At 39.8% G+C, this 12,762-nt stretch overlaps 1 pseudogene; it reads left to right on the forward strand.

Annotated features, from left to right (window-relative positions):
• The first annotated feature begins 658 nt into the window (after positions 1-658).
• LOC131238843 (uncharacterized) lies at positions 659-6,599 on the forward strand (annotated as a pseudogene).
• The last annotated feature ends 6,163 nt before the right edge of the window (positions 6,600-12,762 follow it).

Consider the following 12,762-nt stretch of genomic DNA (forward strand, 5'->3'; position numbering starts at 1 on the left):
TCCCTGTTTTCATTTCGTTTTACTATAAATAGTAAGTTTTAGTTCGACTATAACTCTTCATCCGTCGGGCTTTGGAGTTGCGCCCAACGTGAAAAGAGCTTAGAATAATTAGGAGAACGGTTTGGTGAAGCCAAATAGGACACTTACTATTTTTGGCCGAAAACCTTGCGCACTAGTAGACATCACGACCGTCTATAAATAGTAAGTTTACTATTTATAGTAAGTCGCGGATTCTAAGAGTTTGAGTTGTAGTTTGCTTCTAATTTCTTTCCCATTGCTTGGTAGCCCTATTTAAAGGGTTGTGAACTCGTTTTTATTCATCAATTAATCAATTTCGAATTTATTAGAATTTATTTCTATTTTTCTGCTTTCTTTCCTCGTGGATTCGAGAAGTCTTTGTGAGGGGTCCAGAGAAGCTCCTCACCACAGATGACCGCACATTAGTTTCCTACATTCAATTGGTGAGTCAGCTAATAGATGGCTAGGAAAGAAAAATACATCAACTGTCCACATTCAACGGAGGAAAATAAAAAAGTGTTATATGAGCAGGATCTTCCAACATGGGATATCTCCGGGAGGAGCCCACCCGAAAAAACTAGAAACCCGATCAATCGCACTGTACATTCTATCGGGTCCAGCACTCTCTCTATGAGAGAGGGAGAGATTTTCTGGGTTGAGAAGATCCAAAGAGAAGAAGAATCCGTAGAAGCAGGCGAGACGGAGAGCGATCCGATGTTATGGTTTGAGAAAGATAGACACAGTTCCTAAGCTGAATGGCGTGAGGGAGATTTTTTGACGACTAAGGATCAGCTTCTTCTTCATTGCTAGCATCATCAGCATCGATCGGATCTCCTCGATGATGTCCCCACCTCCAACGTCGTCATTGTTGTCGGTCAACAACGCCAACAACGCCACAGGCAATGCCCAAACCCCAGGCCTCAAGACCTATTTCAAGACACCCGAAGACCGTTACAAGCTCCAATACGAGAAGACACATCCCGCTGGTCTCCTCCACTACGCCCACGGCAAAACTGTCTCCCAAGTAGATATGAAATTCCTTGTTATTCCTTCTCTCTCTCTCTCTCTCTCTCTCTCTCTCTCTCTCTCTCTCTCTCTCCAGCATTTTCCCAATCTCAATCTCAATCCCACTCGTCTTCTTCAGGTGACACTTGCCCATCTCAAGGACAAACCTGCTTCTGTATCCACTCCTTCCACCCCTTCATCGTCCTCCAACTCCAGACTGATTGCCACCAGCGGCGTCCGCTTCGCCGCTGCTAGGCTGTTGGGCGGAGGCATTGGCAGCCGCGCCCTCTGCTTTGTTGGAGGCGGTGGCAACGGCAGTGCCAGCAAAGCAGGCAGTGGAAGCAGCAGGATCGGAGGTGCTTCTTTGGGGAACTCAGCTTCTTCGAATTCCCTTCCCTCTAACAACTATGATGGAAAAGGGACGTACCTCATCTTCAACGCTGGGGATACTCTTCATCAGTGACTTCAATTCACAAGACAAGGTGTATTATTCCACCCTTCCACTCTTCATCTCTCTTGTTGTCCTCTCGTTTATGTAACATAACTTCTGCTAAGCCTACACCTGCATCTATGTGTAGCCACAAGTGTTAACCTGTCACGTGCATGGGACATTATATCCATCCATCAGGCGGGGGGCCAGCTTGTACATGACCTGGCCAAAAGATTAGCCTGTGCATCTTTGTTAAACATGCAGTCATGGACAATTGGGATGCTTTCTAACCATCTGGTGTTTTCCTTCATCCTTCGCTTACCCAATGATTTGATTCACCTGATGCGAGGCTTCAATGTCCCGGTCACGTGCTGGGCTGATTGTGGGCTTTTAGACCCTACAAAACATTCCAAGGAAATCTGATGCAAACCCAAAAGGGAAAGGAAATAAATCAATAAGAAAATAAAGAGATTGTGGAAAAGATCCAACAATCCTCTAGCCAGATGCTAGAGATCACAAATGCAAGACTTTGAGCAAGCTCAACAGTCCTCTAGTCTAGAACTAGAGATCACTTTCCCTCCCTTCAAAAGCCACCGTAGAGAAAAGAAGAAAATTTCATATAGAGAATATTGATCAAGTTGTCTTATTCCATAGGACAGAGGTCTTATTTATAATCAACCTTACAATCTGTAATAAAAGATATGAAATCTAAAAATCTATAAAATAAGAAAACACCGAAGTAACAAAGCATTCTATAAAATGCCTAAAATGAGAAGATACTTAGATAAGAAAATATTTAAAATTATTCCCTGCCTAAAAATAAAGATATGAAAGAAAGAGCAGATTTCCTAATTTAGATATTTGAAATAAATGGAAAGTGATGATGGCTAAAAAAGGAAGGTGGTCCTTTTCTTATACACACGTGCAGAGCGTGCACATGTGGGATGCGGGATGATTGCATCAATTCCCCCCGGCTTGAAAAACTCGGCTCCGTCGAGTTAATGGCAATGTACTCCTCATAGAGTTCTGGGTTGATGCGCCTGAAATCCTCTACTAAAATCCATGTGCTATCGGACCTTGGTCGACCCTTCCATTTGACAAGAAACTTCTGATATCCCCCTTGGTGTGTGGAAACTATTTGATCATCCAACACGTCCTCAATGATTTATTTGAGCTGGCGTGGTACCTCAGGTATTTGGATAGCCTGTTCTTCCATGCTCTCGTTTGTATGATGTCCAAGATAAATTGTAAGGTCTTCCACATTAAAAATGGGGCTGATCTTCATTTCAGGTGGCAACTTGATTAGGTATGCATTATTACCTAACTTCTTCAAAACATGGTAAGGACTTGCCTTTCTGGAGTGGAGCTTTGTATAAGAGCCCGCTGGAAATTGCTCAGGCTTAAGTCGCACCATGACGCTATCTCCTTATTGGAACTGTGCAAAACGTTGTCAAATATTTGCATGTCCCTTGTAATTTTCATTACTAAGGGTGATCTTTCGCCTAACTTCTTCATGCAACTCTCCTTCAGGGAGAATCTTCACCTAGGCCTAAGCTAGACCATCTAGAGATAGATTGTATCTCAGAAGAAGAGCGCAAAGGTCTAGAATCCCGTTTTTCGATTGAAGAAGTAAAAGGGGCGGTGGACTCCCTGGTTGGAGAAAAGGCCCCCGGTTTGGATGGTTATACAATGATCTTCTTCCAAACTTTCTAGAATATTCTGAAGGAAGATGTTATAGATTTCATGAACGAGTTCTACGACAGAGGGCAGATCTCTAGAGCTCTTGGGGCCTCTTTTGTTGCACTCATTCCTAAAAATACGGGAGCAGAATCCATGTCAGAATTCAGACCAATTAGCTTACTTGGGGGGCCTTATAAGATTTTGGCTAAAGTTCTGGCATCTAGGCTAAGAGGGGTGATGAGAAAGATTATATCCGACAATCAGAGTGCCTTTATATCGGGAAGACAAATCATTGATAGCGCCCTCATTGCATTCAAATGCTTGGATTCGAGTCACAAATCCGGTGCTAGAGGCCTTATATGACCTTGAGAAGGCGTATGATTACGTCGATTGGGGATTCTTATAGTATATGCTCTAGCGTATGGGATTTGGGGTCAAGTGGAGAGCATGGATGAAGGAATGTGTGGGTTTTGCTTATTTCTCGATTCTCCTCAATGAGTCCCCCAAAGGTTTCTTCAGTAGCACAAGGGGTCTACGTCAAGGTGATCCGCTATCTCCCTTTCTCTTTCTAATTGTTGGAGAGACCCTATCTAGAATGTTGAGCAAAGGTCAGGAAGAAGGCACCATCAGTGGGCTTAGAGTGAAAGGAATGAATACAATCATCTCTCACATTCAGTTTGCAGACGATAACACTTCTATTCTGTGAAGTTGACCAGGAGAAAGTGAGTAACCTTTACAGAGATCATCAAGGATTGGCGTCAGTTTCAGGTGGATATCTGACACTAGGGGTGCTATCCTTAGTGTTTATTTATTTATTTATTTATTTTTTTAAAGACTGCTGCTTATGCTTCTTGATTAAACTTTTTGTTTAGTCGCTAGACCGAGCTGCTGTTTTTTTACCCAATATTGCTAGTGCTAGGGTTTGTCTATGCTTTTGTAATGGTTTCATTATTTCAATAAAATTTAGTTGCTTGCTAAAAAACAACAGTTTGGTCCAAACACTTCCAATAGGAAGTGGTTCCTCGAACAGAATGAGTCATTGGCTATCAAATTGGAGGTGGAAATTTTTGTTAATAAAGTGTGTGGGTCTCTGATGGTGGAAGGTAGCTCTTGCAATACGATGACTTGAGCCTTGAGAGTCTCTTTAATTAAGATTATTTTCCAGCATTCTAGAAATTAGATTATCATCAAGAGAGGCCAATTTCCTTGCCAAGGAAGGTGTTCTTTGTTCTTTTGACTGTATTAGAAGTTCTTATCCATTTCCTTGATGGATCTTTGTAGTGTTTTGCCTCTTGGCCTTTTAGTAAAATTTTGCTGTTAGCGTTCAAATTGGAGGACTTATTTAAGGCAGTTGTTGGAAGTTAGGTGATGGAAACTGCCTATGTTTTTGGCAAGATGTATGTTGTAATAATGTTAGTCTCTTTTTTTTTTTTTTTGAGATGCACAACGATTTTATTAGTGCTGTGAGGCCAAAGCGTAAAAAATACAATAAAAAAAGAAAGATGAAAAGGATAGAGTCTATCACATAACTTTAAAAGCATTCGCCCATCCCATTACATTCAATGTAGCCCTATTGAATGCTTCAACTACCTGATTGCTTCAATTCCGAATACACCAATTGTTTCTCTCCTCCCACAGAGTCATTACATTCAATGCGCCCCTGATGTGGAATTACTTCAAAAGATCAATGAAGACCCAGAGATGCAGTTATAAGATGATTTAACTGAGAATTTACCAGATTTTCTCTAATCCACATCATAAAATCCTGCTCTCTTGCTGATGCCATTATCTTTTAAAGTAATTCCAATAATTTGATCTTCTATTCTTCTTCTTTAAACAAATTCCTTCTTCATAATGGGGTCCAAATGAGCTCATTCCCTTCCAAGGAGTAACAACGGGCAACCACGATATTCGGTTCTATTGATATTCTAGCTAACCTAGGAAAAATTTCTTTTAGTGGTTTATCTCCCATCCAAACATCTTCCCCAAAACAAATACTCCCTCCACCCCTAAGGAAAAACCTACCTCCTCCTTAAACTTCCTCTCAATCCCACCATTGCTTTCCAGACAATTGATGCTTTATATAAATAAGACGCTCTGATCCATCTTCCCCCTTCCTTTAATCCGTACCGCCTTTCTATGACCTGTTTCCAAAGATTACCCTCCACACTGAACCGTGAAAGTCATTTCCCCAAAATCACAGAATTCATCGACTCGAGTCTCCACATACCGGCTCCCCCCTCTTCTATCGGCTTGCACACCTCCTCATTTCATTAAATGAAATTTATGCGTCACTTCACCCCTTTGCCATAGAAAATCTCTCCTAGTTTTATCTAGCCGATCTAAAACTGACTTTGGATATTTAAATAAAGACAAAGTAAACCAGAAATTTGACATACCTGCCTTTATCAACGTCAACCTTCCCCCTAAGGACAAATCCCTCTTTTCTAGCTCGATAGTTTTCTTTCAAACCTTTCCACCACCTTATTTCACAAGTGTTTAGCCGGTTTCCCTATGCATAGTGGAAGGCCTAAATAGGTTGAAGGAAAATGAACACGTTGTAGCATCTTTCCTTTCGAGAAACAATCTCATGTTCATTGTTCAAAGAGAAATTTTTTAAGGAAACTACCGATAAAAAAAAAAGAGGGTAACTCGATTTAGTGTTTTTGTTTTTCCCCCGGGTGGGGGGCAGCTTGGGAATTGTAAAGATTGCTGGGAATAAATCATTAAAATAAAAAAGACAACAAGAAATGAAGTGTCCAAATTTATAGGTTGGGCTGGAGATGTGTTAATTTTTTTGTTAGTTGGTAAAGAAATGTGCTGATGATGCTTGTTTAGGCAGTGGTGGTGGCAGCAGCTTGGGAATTGTAAAAATTGCTGGGAATAAATCATTAAAATAAAATTGACAACAAGAATGAAGTGTCCAAATTTATAGGTTGGGGTAGAGATGTGTTATTTTTTTTTTATTAGTTGGCAATTATCATCAATGCACCAAAAGAATAGTGATCTTCATTGCAGAAAAAATACAGTATGGTCATTATGATAATAGTACAATCCAGCATGTAGAAGGTTACATTTGAAGCAGTTGAACTAGGCCTCAGAAGTTTGTTTTTGTTGTGTAAAGAAAATAAGGAAGATGGCCCCCATTTATTTATCCACTACACGACAGCAGTGGCTATTTGGAGTAATTTTTGGAAACCTTTCATGTAAAGTGGGTCATAAGCGGAGTGACTGGGGAGGAGTTGGCCAATCAGGGCAGGGCCTTGTATTGGAAAGAAAGAAGAATCTTATGGAGCCTTTTGCCATATTCCAGGAATCATGGAAAGAATGGAACAATCGTATACTCAAGGATGTTCAGAGTTCATCAGAAGCAATCTTTGAGAAGATTAGGGCCTGGATCATTGAATGGGCAATGAATTACAAGGTCTTCAGCAGGAAATTGGTCACGGAGATCAGTGAGGATTAGTGTCTGTTTCTGGTGCATATGTGACATCAGGGGCGCTATCCTTTGTTTTGTTTTTTTTTTTTTTTTTCTGTTTTTTGGACAACGCTGCTTATGCTTCTTGATTAAACGCTTTGTTTAGTTGCTAGACTGAGCTGCTGTTTTTTACCCAATATTGCTAGTGCTGGGGTTTGTCTATCTTAATGGTTTATTTATTTCAATAGAATTTAGTTGCTTGCTAAAAAAAGAATCACAGTTTTTTTTTTTTTTTGGGACAAACACCTCCAACAGGAAGTGGTTCCTTGAACAGGATGAGCCATTGGCTATCATAATGGGGGTGGAAATTTTTGGTAATAGAGTGTGCGGGTCTCTGATGGTGGAAGCTAGCTCTTGCAATACGATGACTTGAACCTTAAGAGTTGCTTTAATTAAGATTATGTTCCAGCATTTTAGAAATTAGTTATCATCAAGAGAGGCCAATTTCCTTGCCAAGGAAGGTGTTCTTCGTTGTTCTGACTGTATTAGAAGTTCTTATCCATTTCCTTGATGGATCTTTGTAGCATTTTGCCCCTAGGCTTTCCTTGTAGTAAAATTTGGCTATCAGTGTCCAAAATAGAGGACTTATCTAAGGCGGTTGTTGGAAGTTAGGTGATGGAAACAGCCTATGTTTTTGGCAAGATGTATGTTGTAATAATGTTCCTCTCTCTCAAGCAATTCCTTGATTGTTTCAGGTTTCATTGAACACAGTCAATGATATCTCTGGTTTCATGATATTGAAAAACAGTTACATTATGGCTGCAAATGCCTTTACATAAAGGAAAGATGGGGGTCGAATCAGTCTGTTAAAAAAAAGCCAGCTGTATCAGCCACTATGTATTGATATGGGCTGATATGCTATTATAGGCGAAGTGCCCATTTCGAAAATTTTTATTTTCAAAATCTCTCGTTTTCCCACTTATTTGTTCATTTCGACCATCAACCAAGCTTACAAAATAAACTAGATGTAGGACTATTCTTTGAGATGTAATGATGATTTTTATTGAAAAAAGAACCAAAGGCTCAAAGCTGCACAACAACTACTTCCCAGACAAAAATGACAAATCGCTTTGGTCAAAATCCTTAGTACATGAAACCCACCCTATTATGTCCAGCTTAGCCCTCTTATAGACCTCCCCCTCTGTCCTATTTTTTGTTTTGAAAGCAACAATTGTTTCTCTACCCCCAAGTAACCCAAGTTACAAGACTATTTTGAGGATGAAAACACAAAATTTGAGTGGGGTTTGATGAACCAAAGCGGAGTGGACCATTTTGGGAAATATTGGAAGTAAGGGGTAAACTGTCACTTCCCCCCCTATCTTTCCATCTTTGTTTTGTTGTACCTATATGTAACAAGCTTAATCCACCAAATCATGCTTGACCTGTGTTTGATTAGGGCCTATTTGGTCGACATTCAGCAGGTCAAGTTGACCTTGCCCGAACCAAAGAATATTTGGGATCCTCACATAAAAAAAAAAAAAAGAATTTTACCAATAAGGCAATAACCTTTGAGATTTTTTCCAAAAGAAAAATTTTCAGTTGTTACAACCGTTACCATTATGTAAATACCTTTGCCAGGTCTGCTCTACAAAAAGCAGTCAGGTCGTGTAGTCTTTAATGTTTAGGAGGGCTCTCAATGGCGAAGAGATTGAGGATTACATCCATCTTATGAAGGTGTGAATAGATAGTCTAAGATTGGAAGAAAAAGATGAGTAACAATGGTGTTTTGAAAGGAATGGGGCATTCTCCATTAAGTCCTATTCTATGGTGTTAGGATTGTGGGAAGGTAGGTGAGGCCTATGAATGGGGTTATTCATGATATTCACAAAGAAAAAAGAAGTTACTTCGACAAAAAGAGGAAGTGACTTGTACAAAAGGGAATGAAGTGACTTAGACAAATCTCGTTTGTCGATAACCTCAGACCAATCAATTGAATTTTGATTAATACTTAATTGATTGAACACTACTTGAAAAGGATGACTTTGTTTAGAAATAAAATTTCCTAGAAATTCTTAATCTCATCGGACCATTTTTATGCTTATGCTTTAGGATCCCAATTCGTGGATCTCTCAGTTCGAGAAATAAGAGGATTGAACCGTTTCTTTATCTCCCTTTCAAATTCGATAAATGTTTGTTGATCGTACACTTTATTATACTTGGATGATTTAGAGTATCATTTCTAGTTTGATCTCTTTCAATTCCAATATTCTTCAACGGCTTGTATATGGCATTACTCGAGTGGCGAGTCCTCTAACGGTGATTACATTTGGATGGCTGGTGGGTAGGGTAAAGATCCTTACCATCGACTACTTAAGAAGCAAAGTATGATCATTCGCAATGCTTATATTCTTTGCCTCTATAATGACAAAACAATTGCTCATTTATTTCTCTATTTTGAGTTTGTTGGATTGAGCATGTAACTTTTCACGTTGGTAATGGACGAGTTAAGAAGGCATTTGCAGGAAGAGATTCAATGGTGTAAGTTGTGTGCATATGACATAGTTTTGATTGACAAGACGAGGGAGGGTGTAAACACAAAGTTAGATTTATGGAGTGCTTTAGAATATAAATGATTTAAAATTAGTCGCACTTAAATAGAGTATATGGAGTGCAATTTTAGTAACAATAGGAGTGGAAATGAAGAATTAATTATGATTGTTGACGCAAAGGTTTCCCTAAAATAATCACTTTCGATATCTTGGCTTATTAATTCATGAGTGGAAAGATTGAGAAGGATGTTGCCCATAGAATTCAAGCTGAATGGAAGAAATGGAGATGTGCCTCGAGAGTTTTATGTGATTGTCATGTTTTCGGTATCACTGAGCTAGAGATAAAGATAATATCGGAGCTAATTCGAACACTGGTTGTGAGACTAGCCGTGCTTTATGGAATAGAATGTTGGACAGTTAAGGAACAACATGTTCATAGGATGTGTAGCTGAAATGAAGATGTTGAGTTGGATGAGTAGTGTTATGGGTAAAAATGGACTGACCTAAGGTGACCAATATAAGAGAATAACAACCCCAGGAAAGTAACCGGGGTCCCATGACCGAGCACGACCTCCATGAATAGCTCAACGACCTGACCACAAACAGAGTCCCGTTGCCGCCAAGCTCTCATTGCTACAATCAACGAATTACTGTGCGGGTCAATTCGATCCCAGCTGAACATTTAACTCTGGAAAACTAACATCGGGACGACAACAGACCTTAGATCCACAGCTCGGCCTTAGCTGGTCGGGCTCGGCTGTCTACTATGGTCTTCTCAAGGCTCGACCACTCGACTTTATCATAGGGATTGCTCTGGGATCTCTGCTGAGGATCTCGGAGGACGCCCATGGTACACACCTACCAAATGGGGGAATTTTCCATCTATGGAATTCGTCCCAGGGCTATAAATAGGGTCCCAATTTACAGAGAAAGGTATGCCTTAAAACCCTAACACAAATAGACCCAGATTCCCTATCTAACTTTGGCATCGGAGGGTCCCCTGCCTTACCTAGGGTCTCCTTTGTCATTTTACTTGTGCAGGGACTCAGGGTCCTAGTTAGGACGACCAGAAAATTGCATCAACAATTGGCGTCGTCTGTGGGAAACTGGGAATACAATAGGTAAAGCCACTCCCATTTTATCTGCTATCTCCAACCATACCATGGCGAAAGGCAAAAAGAAGACCTTAGTTGCCATCGCAATGCTTGCATCGGCTTCAGTCGATCTTTTTGTTGACATTTGAAATCCGTCCTCTCAGCATCAGGCGGGTTTCGCCCCTGCATTGCCTGCGCCCAGGTCCCATAGTCGGAGTGGTCAACTTGTCTCTTTGGAAAACCGGGTCGAGGCTTTAAATGACAATATGAACTGACTGATGAAGATCCTGGAGAGATGAAACCCACCCCCCGGCCACGAGGCAGAGGCCGACACTGCCACCGAGCAGTCCCGACCTCCACGGGTTCCCCAGTACCTCTATGGGTCCCCCAGGACCTCTACGGAGCCAAAATACAACCAGGGCAGCATAACCAAGTGCCTGCTCGAACTGTAAGAACCTCCATGCTCGTTGAATCTGACCTGCGTCATACGCTGGAGAACATGAGGCGCGGCGAAGCCCTTGAGGCAGTAGGGGAAAATGAGGTCCCTTGGGAGGCAGAACTCAAGGAGCTACGAGGCTAGATCGACGATATTTGCCAAGCCTACCACATCCAAATACAGACCCCTGTCGAGGTTATGCTGGAGGAGACCGAGCCGCTGTTTACCGACGACATCATGGGAGCACAACTCCTGCCCAGATTCCGAATGCCACAAATCGGCCCCTACTCTGGATACGGCGATCCAACCGAGCATTTGGAATCATTCAGGGCATGGATGGAGCTCCACGGTGCGTCGAGCTTGGTCATGTGTCGAGCTTTCTCATTGACTCTGTTAGGAGTGGCACAAAAGTGGTATTGATAGTTGAAGCCAAAATACATCAGCTTGTTCACACAACTCAGTAAGATCTTTATTACGCAATTTATTGGAGGGAAGGATAGGCGGAAGCTGCCGACTCACCTCCTGAGTGGCGAGTCCTCTAACGGTGATTACATTTGGATGGCTGGTGGGTAGGGTAAAGATCCTTACCATCGACTACTTAAGAAGCAAAGTATGATCATTCGCAATGCTTATATTCTTTGCCTCTATAATGACAAAACAATTGCTCATTTATTTCTCTATTTTGAGTTTGTTGGATTGAGCATGTAACTTTTCACGTTGGTAATGGACGAGTTAAGAAGGCATTTGCAGGAAGAGATTCAATGGTGTAAGTTGTGTGCATATGACATAGTTTTGATTGACAAGACGAGGGAGGGTGTAAACACAAAGTTAGATTTATGGAGTGCTTTAGAATATAAATGATTTAAAATTAGTCGCACTTAAATAGAGTATATGGAGCAAGGTGTCCCGTATCGGTATCGGTTGGCGTAACGGTGACCTCCAAAACCGATACGGATACGGGGGCGTAACGGTGATACGGGGGCGTAACGGCCCGTAACGGCGCAAAATTTTTTTTTTTGCCAAAAAAATATGAAAAAATATGGAGTAAATCCAGAATATTCTAAGCATTCCAAATATGCATTCATTTATAAATTGGAACATGTTTATGGTGGTGTAACGGTCCACTCTTTAGTGAGAAGTTGTATCGGACTGTCTGATGAATTTATGAACCAGATAACCTGAATTTGACTACAAAATTCATATATTTAATTTTCTAACTATCTACTATCAATGATAGATATATTAGAATGAATGTAATATGAAAATATCTTACATTTAGGTGTTTGCAATTATTTTTGAGGGCCAAAATTCATGCGTAAATAGAAAAAAATATAAAATGGCACCCCAAATATGTAAAATGCACATTAACATGTTCTACTATGATTAACACATCATATGGCATCATTAAAACAGCAAAAGAATCATTAAAAAATGATTTTTCGAATTTTCAAAAAAAGGGCCGAAAAAAATGCGTAAATAGAAAAAAATAAAAAAAATATATAAAATGGCACCCCAAATATGTAAAATGCACATTAACATGTTCTACTATGATTAACACATCATATGGCATCATTAAAACAGCAAAAGAATCGTTAAAAAATGATTTTTCGAATTTTCAAAAAAAGGGCCGAAATAAATGCGTAAATAGAAAAAAATATAAAAAATATAAAATGGCACCCCAAATCTGTAAAATGCATATTAACATGTTCTACTATGATTAACACATCATATGGCATCATTAAAACAGCAAAAGAATCATTAAAAAATGATTTTTCGAATTTTCAAAAAAAGGGCCAAAATAAATGCGTAAATAGAAAAAAATATAAAAAATATATAAAATGGAACCCCAAATCTGTAAAATGTACATTAACATGTTCTACTATGATTAACACATCATATGACATCATTAAAACAGCAAAAGAATCATTTAAAAATGGTTTTGAATTTTCAAAAAAGGGCCAAAATAAATGCGTAAATAGAAAAAAATATTAAAAAAATATAAAATGGCACCCCAAATCTGTAAAATACACATTAACATGTTCTACTATGATTAATACATCAAATGGCATGATTAAAACAGCAAAACAACCATTAAAAACTGATTTTTCGAATTTTAAAAAAAGGGGCCAAAA

The sequence above is a fragment of the Magnolia sinica genome, chromosome 3 (genome assembly GCF_029962835.1).
Source record: "Magnolia sinica isolate HGM2019 chromosome 3, MsV1, whole genome shotgun sequence".
In the NCBI taxonomy this organism is placed as follows: domain Eukaryota; kingdom Viridiplantae; phylum Streptophyta; class Magnoliopsida; order Magnoliales; family Magnoliaceae; genus Magnolia; species Magnolia sinica.